This window comes from Corvus kubaryi, unplaced genomic scaffold (assembly GCF_017639235.1).
Source record: "Corvus kubaryi isolate FWS band 111438036 unplaced genomic scaffold, C.kubaryi_AGA036_p1.0 71, whole genome shotgun sequence".
In the NCBI taxonomy this organism is placed as follows: Eukaryota; Metazoa; Chordata; class Aves; order Passeriformes; family Corvidae; genus Corvus; species Corvus kubaryi.
In genome coordinates, this window is record NW_024582059.1 from 12,011,360 (window position 1) to 12,022,294 (window position 10,935).

Genomic DNA, 10,935 nt, shown 5'->3' on the forward strand with positions numbered 1-10,935 from the left:
GTAGATGGAGGGATCCAGTGCACCCTCAGCTAATTCCCAGATGACCCCAAGCTGAGTGGTGCCGCTGACACACCTGAAGGATGGGCTACCAGCCAGAGGGACTTGGTCTAGCTCAGGAAGTGTGTCCCTGGGAATACCATGAGGTTAAACAAAACCAAGTGCAAGGTGCTGCACGCGGGTCAGGCCAACCCCCAATATCAGCACAGGCTGAGGGATGAGCAGCTCTGCCCAGAAGGACTTGGGAGTGCTGCTGGATGAGAGGCTGGACATGAGCCAGCAGCATGTGCTTGCAGCCCAGAGAGCCAAGCCCTCCTAGGAGAACAAGGGAAGTCTTCAAGGTGTTTTATGGCTGGCTCCTACTGCAGCAAAACCTCACACTTGCCGTCAGTACAGATGCTGAGCAGACATTTCTCTGTGGGATGGTGGGAGCCAGGGTGGAGGGGACACTTCCACCATTCCTTCCACGCTAATTCCAGAGGCTGACATAGCAGACAGGAGGGACCCAGGAAAGAGACTTTGCAGCTGCATGATACCTGGAGAAGCAGAATTCAGAGGGAAGAGGGCTGGGCGCACAGCAATCTGTGGATTTCAGTAACTATATAAAACACAGGACCTGAGCATGCTGCATGCAGCACACCCCAACTTCACAGCAGGATAAGCTGTATTGCCTCCCTTGCCCTTAACCTTTTTCCTGGGAAGCAAATGTGGGTGTCCAGCCAGGGCTGGAGCCAGAGAGCTCCTGTGCCTTCCAGGCAGGCAGCAGCACTGCCAGGGTGGACAGCCCTTGGGACTGCCTCAGCCAAGCCTGGACACCACATACAACAGCAGCCCTAATAGGCACCCCAGATGTGATCTCCCCAATGGTTAAATTGTGCACGAGAAAGCAGATTCCTGGAAAGCACCTCACTTGTAGTGCATACAGGCAACAAGCGTTGCTCCATGGCATTTATAGCAATTACAAAAACAGACCTTTGCTTTTATTAAAGAGCACTTGGATTAAGGTATAATTACATGCTTGCTTCGAGTTTAGATAAGAGGTTTTAGGCTAAAAGAATAGATTGTGCAGACGTGATGTTATTTCTACACACGTTTCTTGCTTTTCCAATTTCTTCTTTCCAAGAAAACTCCAACATAATAATTTCTGCATGAGTAACCACTGAGAGGACACCACAAAAGACTGCTGTGTACACAGGCTACTGCCAACATGTAAGTAGTCTCAGACACATTGGAGGGGAACCACAAGGAATAGAAACTCATATGACCACATCTGTCTTTCAACTCACTACTTCCTCCTTTTGCCAAACTCAGACATTAAATTAAAAAAAAAAAAAGAAAAAAGAAAAATCCCAATCATTTTTTATCTTAACCTCCTCTGAGATTTGTGACATGGTTTTACTCAAACTTGAGGTTGAAAAAATGATTTCAACTATTTCCCTAAGTTACATCTTTTCTACTGATGTTTTGTAGAACTCTGTCTTCTGAAATCATATCCATCATATCCTACTCTGCCGTCAAACACTGGCACAATTACGTTAATGGAAGTGATTAATAATTCACTGATGTTTTCTTTTATGGTATAGGAAGGTTTTTGACAGTTATGAATAACATTCAGCTTTGTTTGTTCAGGATTTTTTCCTTATTTTCCCCTATCTCTGTTATCTTACAACATAATCGTCTACCTACCTCTCCTGGCTGCTTTTACACTCCCTCATTGTTTACAAAATGAATAATTAATGATTGATAACCTGCAGCGAAATCCCTCCCACCCTATTTCTCCTGCCTGGTCTATGCCATTTTCTAGGTTATTCCAGCAGCTTGGTTTACAGAACTTGATATCACTTACATGTTTGAAGAAGAGAAACGGGAGCAAATAAAAATGTAACAAGGTGAAAGTTCAGGTTAACCTGAGCTGCAGTACTCACCTACTTGTAGGTCATTTTTGTGGCATTTGTGATACAGCAAAATGAAATATATCTAGACTTACTTTGTGAAGTAAATAAAAAAAGCACAGCCCTTCTAGAGCAGCAAGAAAATCACTGCAAATGCCTTGTCCACTTTCTGAAGCACTTCTCCCATTTCCCAGCACCAGCCTACATCACCCCTGTCCCTCAGGGCATCTTCCCAGTACCCACAAACTGGCACTTGAATTTTCCGGCTCTCATGGTTCAGCAAAACCCTCACGTCCACCTATCACTCGTTTTATCATATTTTGCAGTCAGTGCACAAATGTCAAAACGTGATCTTTGCCCCAAGCAGCAAGTGGCAGCTCACAAAGTCTATGAAGCAGAGCCATCTCATGGGCACGCCGGCTCTCCATGCGGGGATGAGCTTCCGCTTCCCTGCACAGCGACAAAAGCTGGGTCAGGGGATGCTCCATTTGACTTTCCTGTGATTGCCCTGACTTCTGAAGACTCATTTTTAATTTGATTTTCCAGCTCAGCATCTAAAGTGAGACCTGACTGTCTTCTTGCTTCCATTGCTTTGCTCTAGCAGCATTTTGCTAGAGTCACATGTGGGCATCACAGTGCAGGTGCTCAGCTGGCCCAGATGTGTCCCTCAACACCTGCACAAGGAAGCTGAAGCTGCCCAAACTGCAGGTGAACAATAAACTAAAATAAATAATAATAAAAGACGAAATTCATGTGATCTGGACTAGGCATGCCATGAAACTCAAATATTTGGCATCTGTTTTTCCTTTTCAAGCTGAAGTTGCATATATTTCTTTGCTATCAGAGGCAGCCAAACTTTGTAACCAGGAGCACTCAGATACCTGTGCTAACATGAGTGCACACCAGTCTAGTTTAAACCTGCTGAAGGGGGCTACAGAGCAGTGCTGATGAGCTTCTTATTTTTCATACACAACACCCATTCAGGTGGGAGTTTATGAACCAGAAGAGAAAAGCAAATGTCACTGGTTTTGTTGATGGGTCAAAAAGTTAAGATAACACACCTTTATTGTTCTCCCAATGATACATTTCCTGCAAACAACTACAAAGCCTGTTAAAATTGCTACCAAGTATATAATAAAATGCATCACATTCTGTAAACTTATAGAACAAAAAGAACATTACGATGAAATAAATTAGTGAAATGCAAAAAGCAAAGCTAAGAATTATGAAAACGCCCATGAATTGTAAAAACTGATAATTTTTTATTTTTAAATTTTTATTATAAATAGTTTACAGTTTTTCATGGCAAAGCCAAATCCATGCCTGCTAACAAATAAAAAAAGGACAACTGTCTCAATTCCATTTAATTTGGGGCCTGTTCATCTCTGATGGACTTAGCAGAGGGCAGAATCAGATTTCTGGGCTTTAGCAGCACTTTTACCAACACAATGAGTTGGTGGTAAATCTCTGCCTTTTGAGAGAAGGAAATTAGTCAAGCTGGCTGGAAGATCATTGCTTTGAGACTTGATTTTGTTCCAGCATCCATTCACTAGAAATTCGGAGATGGACATGGTTTTCGACATGCCACCTCCAGATTTCTGAAATGAAATCTGTTTTGCAGATGTGCAATGAGAGAAATGAGTTTCTGTCAGCAGCTGCCTGCAAAATCCCAGGCTCTGGGCACATCATGCTGGGTCCAGACACTGCCACTGCTTCAAACCACTGTTTTTCAGGCTCCCAAGAACTCCAAACCATTCCCCAGGGGATTTAACGAACTTTCACTGCCCCAGGTTAATGATGATCCTGGCATTGGTGGCATCTCCCAGAGCCATTCACACTGGAAGGTGCAAGTCTCTATTTGTCAGAGATGAATTCTGAAGGGCAGAAGACCTCCAAGCCTCAGTACCTTTGACAGAGAGACAACCTACCTACATCTCAACAAATGTTACTTGAACCTGGCAGGTTTTCTGCAGAACAGTTTGCAAAACACACTACAAAGCAATTTTTTCCCCCTGCCAAGTTATTTAATTAGAAAATCCTGAAAAGTTCACTTGTTTAAAATTAGACATTAGACAGAGGGGCACTTGAAGAGGTTACCAGGGCAAGATGGTAGAAGATATGAGAGTAGTCAGTGAGACATGAACAATTGGCACTATGTTCAGGGTATCACCAGCCAAAATACCATTGCTGGTGTCTCCCTAGGAGGGAATAGCAACTTCTGATCATTTCTGCTTTCAGAAACCAGCACGTAGTGGTAGGATGTTCAGCTATGAGCCAGGAGACGCTGGCTTATTCCTGACTGAATCGCAGAGGTTAGAAAAGCAGCTCTGAATCAGATCTTCCACAATTTAAGTGGGGATGTTAATCCCAAATGTAGCTCATCAGGATACTTAGGCATGCTCCATCCAAGCACATAGTAGGACTTGTAGTTTTAGGATGACAAGTGTTATGAAATACAAGGGAAGTTTAAAGCAATTTGGTGGGACTGTTGAAAGGAAAAGAACAGGAACATGGTAGAAAGCTTCCTGCAGTCACAGGTGAAGAAAAGGGGTCAATAAAAGTTGGCATAGGTATAGAGCAGGTAAAGAGAGTCTGAACATTTTTGTAGGGAAGGTATCAAGAAACACATGAAAACTTAGGGTGAGATGTGAGGACATAAGAGAATGTTGGAAGGAGACAACTATGAAACTGCTACATGAAATGAAGGGCAAGGAAGGAAACTTTTAGAAGGATTTCAGAATAAGCAACCCTATTCCAGTCTAGTCCAAGCACTACTCATCTGTCTAGCCCAGATGCTAAAGAAAAATTTGGAGAAGTGGAGAGATATAAGCACTGGGGATAAAGAAAGGAGTAATGGTATCATCATGGCTCTATCATAAATCAGAATAATATATTTCTAAACTTATCAGAGAACCAAAGTATTTCTGTAGGGAAATCTCATACTAAGAAAATGCATGGCTGCCTAATTTCCAATTAAATCCAATTAAATCCAAGAGCTAAACATTTATATTCTTCGCATTAAAAAATTAAATATGGACAAAAATCCTTTTAAGAAATTTAATACTCTAATCCTCAAGAGACACTTTTATAAAAGGATGCTTACACTCAGCAGTTAAACAATTTCTACTAACAAGACAAGAAACATACAAAGACATTTTGAAAAATTATATCCACCTATGTGTTGCATGCAGGGTTTGGGGCTTTTTTTTTTTTTTGCAGTCACACTATTGCCAAATAAGAAATGAAAAGGACCTATTAAGATATAAAGTAATTTTTATTTTTTCTTTCTGCTACAAAAATTTTACACAAGCGTTCAAAAGGAAATTCTTTCTGTGTTTTTTATTCCAGCCATAAAATGCACTTTACAGTAGCACTGAAATGCAACAAGACACATTTATGCTGTGCTCACATGGCTTTATGCCACCTGGCCAAGAGACATTGGTAAGGCAGTGGAGTACACACCCTGTCATGCATACTCAGCTTTTATTGCCCACTCAGAAAGCCTCGTTTTCATCATTTTGAAAGGGAACAGAACTCGCTCCAAGAAAAGCCCAGCTTGGATAAAATCAGAGCCAAAAGGAATCTGAATGCCAGCCTACCATGCTGAAAAATATTTAGCTGTTTCACTGACGTTTGCATTGCCATACTGTACCCCCCTGTTACAAGCAGGACTAAACTTTTCAGACCTATTGGTACCACATGAAGCTGCTGTCCAGTTATCTAATTTAAAGCCTTTTCTTAGGAACTACTTACTGCCCCTTTTCAGACTGGATAACAGCACACATATGTGCAGCTACCTGAATTTTCAAAGCAGGCCCAGGAATGGGCTGGGCTCAGTACCGCATGCCAGGCTCTGCCTGCCCTCCTGCATCCCCATCTGCCAAGTGAATAGGTACTCATTTGTGTAGGAGGCTTTTGAAACAGCCCTTATGGCTGTGTAGGAGAGGGCAGACACCCGCTGCAAACACCATTGTTTTGGGGCCCTCCAGTAGGAGTTTCACACAGAGCTGGAGTAGCAGCCCTCTCCGTGGGCGGCTCCTGTGACAGAAGAAATGGCTGTGCTGGCCATTTAGCAGTTGGGTCTGCTACAGAAATGGGAATGAAATTCATTTCTAAGGGAAGGAGGTGAATTTTCCTATTTGGTTCTCTTTTTTTTTAAGCAGGGATCTCTTCCACATGACCCAAACAACAGAAATGCTCCTGGCAAAAAGTACTCTGGTACTTCGGTAAGTGTCTGGCAAGGGATCGATTTCTTCGTGTGTTTTATGACTTAGAAGATCACCCGGTTTTCAAAACCTAAATGGCAAAGATTAACTTTTACAAGGTTCCCTTAAAACACACCACGAGTTGGCTTTTGTGCAGTGTGAAACAGACCCTCAAGGCCCTGATCCCAGCGGTTTCACCTGCGCTAACTGCCTTTGGATACATTAATACATGGAGTGCACAAATGATTGCCAGACATTCAAAGCCAGGGCTTACCACCCTTATTCGAGCGATCACAGAGCCCTAAATGAGACACCCACAGGACTCCAGCTGTGTTTGTGTCAGAAGGGCTTTCCAGCTGCTAAAGATGCCCATGTGAAACCAGCAAAGCTAGAATTATACAGCAAAACATCGAGCACCCACACGGAACATGCTAAGAGTGTTTTGATAATGTTTTATAGCATCAACACTGAGGGCTTTCGCTTCAGGCATGGGATCCTTGTTTAAATTATGTTGGATAGCCTGTTTTAGTTCGGTTTATGGGCACATCCTGTGCACTCTTGCACAGTTGAGCAATCCCATTCAATTCCAAAGGCTTATTTATGAGCATAAAGATGACTTACAGTAATAAAGAGCTACACCCTTGTCGTTCCAGCACTCACCTGCTTACTGAGAATCTTATCATAGTACAAACAATGAAAAAAATATATACTCAGATTCCATTTTGAACCATGCCTGAGCAAAGCAGAGAAGGATAAACAAGGATCCTCCCACAGCTTCCAATTCCTGTAGTGGTTTGAGGTGAGAGAAGAAAATTTGAACTACGGTTCTTAGAAAGATGAAAAGTTCTCGTTTCACTGTGGATTCGAGACTCACACTTCTGCCATTTTTTTCCTTCATAGAAATGAAACACCTGCTTTCAAATGCCATACTTCTGGGTTTTCTTTTGGGATTTTGGTTGTTGTTGATTGGGATTTTCATACTTTGAGTATTCCTTTCTGTCATTATATCAAAACTAAACTCTCATGCAAGACAACCTAACTTTATCAACATACTGCTGTGCGATAGAATTGCAAATTCAAATGGATTATAGGAATGCAGGAATTTGGGATTTTTAATTCTTGTTTCTGTTATATTTTGTCAGTGGTTTTATTTCCACCAGCGATAAGCCTCCATGTTTCTGTTTCACTTTTTTTTTTCCCCTACAGAAGGTACACCAGGCCTGTGCAGATTTTCATCCTGTTTGCTTCATGTCTCTCTGGGATAAAGGCCCTGCTGCAGCAGAGGACAGATTAACATCCTGGGGTAGGCCCAGCTCAGATGGAAACAGATCTTTCCCTGCCAGTCACATCCTACTGGGATTCTCCCTACACACAGGCAATTCAGGGAGAGGTTCCTGCCAATATAAATCCAACTGGGCTCTGTAAACAGAGAGAAGGACCAGAGACTATGAGCACCAGAGGGAGATTACTTCCTTGTGATAGACTAAGCTAATAAATAAGTTTTTAAAAGACCAATATCTCAAATGTGGAGAGCTTTAAAGAAGGATCAGCTTATGCAAAACTTATGGCTGATGTTTTGGAAAAAAAAAAGGTTACTTTCACTGGCTGAATGCATCCTTTATTTATACTGATAGGAATAAAATCCTTTTAAAGAAAGAAAGAAGGGAGTAAAGGCCTTGCCTATAACACCACAGCTTACCCCTACCAGTGCAACAGGCTACACTGGCATGCCAGAGCCAGAGAGGGAGACCCTGGAAATGTCTGTCCCTCATCGTGTGTCACCAGCTAATGTCCCCTAACAGATGTGAGCTAACAGCAGAGAGCTCATGTTAGACATGTCAGACAGCTCTGGGCCCATCACCACAAGACAGACACTGAGGTGCTGGAGAGTGTCCAGAGAAGGGCAACAGAGCTGGGGAAGCGCCTGAGCTCAGTTGTATGAGGGAGCTGGGGGTGTTTAGCCTAGAGATAAGAAGACTGAGGGGAGATCTTATTGCTCTCTACAAAAAGGAGGTTGCAGCAGGACTGGACATCAGTAACAAGTGACAACGGGAGATGACCTCAGATTACACCAGTGGAGGTTTAGATTAGATATTGAGAAAAAACCCAAAAAATTACAGAAAGATCTACCAAGTATAGAATGTGCAGGGAAGCGGTGGAGTCACCGTCCCTGGAAATGTTAAAAAAATGTGTGGATATAACACTTGAGGACATGGTTTAGTGCTGAACATGGTCGTGGTGCTGGGTTGACAGCTGGACTCGGTGGCCTTAGAGGTCTTTCCCAACCTTAATGATTCTATGGCTGTATGATTTTAGACTGATTCTTAGCACAGCTTTTGCAAGAACTCCTTATATTTCATTCTGAGCATTTTTCCAATATTTAGTTTCCTATTAAACCTCATAAATTGAAATACAGACTGGAACAATATTGTCTGCTTTCTGTTACGTCATAACTAAAATCTGTAGACCCCATAAGAAATTACCACTGTGTCACCTGTGTCACAAGCCAAGCTTCTGTGCTTCATATATCACTGAAGAGTTTTAGCTAGGGGTGATATATATTAAAAACACACGCGGCATTGAACAGGGCGGGGTGGAGAGGCTTGCACTGAGGTGTTTGGTGGGGCTGCTTGGTTTCTTTTTTGTTGTAGAGTCAGTTTTAGCAGGAAGGGACTAAACTAAGGAGGGGGAAGAGGACGAGAGGAGAAAAGGGAAAGAAATAAGAAAAGAAAAACCCCAAAAAAATGTAAAAAGAGAGAAAACTGAAAAAAAAAGAGGGGAAAAGCGATCACAGGCCCCCGAGGGTCTCTGGCAGAGCTGGGAGCCGCAGCTACCATGGACAGAGCCCGCCGCCCGCTCGGCCCCGCCCGCAGCGAAGGAGCCGCCGCGGCGCTCCCAGCGCGGCGCGGAGATGCCGGCCCCGGGAAGAGCCGGCCCCGGGAAGAGCCGGCCCCGGGAAGAGCCGGCCCCACCGGGCAACATCCTCCGTGCAGGAGCTCCAGCCAGGCCCCCAGAGCCGGGAGCGGCTCAGCCACGGGTTTATGGGCTCCGCCTCACGCGGTTTTATGGCGGTGTCTGGCTTAGGTTGGGCTCCCCTGTGTTGATTCAGGGCATCCTTCGGAACACCTGCCTCCGAGCGCAAAGCCGTGAAGTTCAGTTGCAATAAAAAGTTAATAAAAGGGTTTATTGCAGGGTGCGTAAGCCGAAAATTTTAAATTAATCAAGACAGCAGCTCACAGGCAACTTCAAAGGCTATTTTTTAAAACATAACAGTGTCCTACTATGTACAACACAAAAGCTTTGTGGTTAAAAAGGCTTTGTTTTGGACAAACTGTTCTTCCTGCAGAAGGGGAAATATGAACCCTGACAGATTTTCCTTTTGGCTATACAGCATATTCATCACAGGAATTCCGTATTATGGATTCTGTAGCCCACTACTCCTGAAGGCTGGTTATCAGTAACACCTATTTTACCTAGATAATGTGATGCTAAAGGGAAATCTGAATTTGGACACACTGCAGTACATACAGGGAGAAAGGGATGCAACTCCATGTAAGCATAGGGTTAAGTGTTGGAGAGGAGAAAAGAAACTTAGAAAAAAAGTTTAGAGAGCTAATAGAAAATATCCCAATTCCCTAATTTGATTTAAAAGTCAGACTTCAATAAAAAAAAACGGAATTCATTTCAAAAGAAAAACGGTTATACTCAGTTGTCATAAACCTGAGCTTAGTAATGTCCTTAAAATCAAGTGCATTGCTGAGGATGTTATTTCATGACACTATTTACATCCTTCATAGAGAAGGAAAAATTCTGAATGTATTTAGCCAGATAATGAGGTATCATCATGCTTCTATTTATTATTGATAGAGTTTCAATAGACTTTTTTGATATTTCCTGAGAATCCCCATAATTAATGACATGAATTCACCTGCTGGCATTTGAACATCAAGAATACACTGTTAATGCTCTCTGTATTTTGGTAACAGTACTCCCTTTCTTCAGTAAAGTGTGGAGTTTGTAATGCTTAGGAAATTCCTTCAGAATACAACTGGCTGAATATTATATCTTGGCTAAATGAGAGTTTTATGGAAACACTGAGCTTTCTGTAGAAAATTAAAAATAGTCTTCCAAATTAGGCTGCTGATCTGGTTGACAGTATTGAACTGAATATTGAATATCTACACTCACAATTTTGTGGTCCTCCAAGTTGTGCTCAGGGCTGGCCAAGTACTGAGAGGGTTTCAAAATAGCTGTGCTCTTTGAAAAAGTGTGTCCATGCTCTGGAATGTAACATATTACTTGAGGGTCACTGTTTCTTAAGGCAAAACGATGTGTGGTGGTATGGTTGTACAAAAATATGTATTGGGCTGTGGTGACAGAGATGTGTCACTGCTTCTGGGGTAATAACCAGAAAACTATTCATGGTCACAGCTGCTGAAAATCTACCTAAAGTTATGGAAAATAGGGGGTGAGGAAGGTAAATTTCAGCTTTGTATACACCTTTTTAATAATTATTTGCTTATTTTCACAGGCACAAATATTTGTCCGCATAAGCGGAAGTTGACGGAACTCCACTGCACATCTATTAAAAGACATCGTTTACCACTAAAATCTGTGGCATCACAAAAGTATCCCACAAGAGCTGTGTTCTCTGTCTCAAAAACCCTGAAATATTATTATGCAAGTTAGAACAGCACCTCCTGGCAATAACCACAGTGTTGTGCTCCAGACCCCTCACCAGCTCCACCGCCCTTCTCTGGACACACTCCAGCATCTCAATGTCTTTCTTGCAGTGAGGGGCCCAGAACTGGATGCAGCACTCGAGGTGCAGCCTCAGCAGC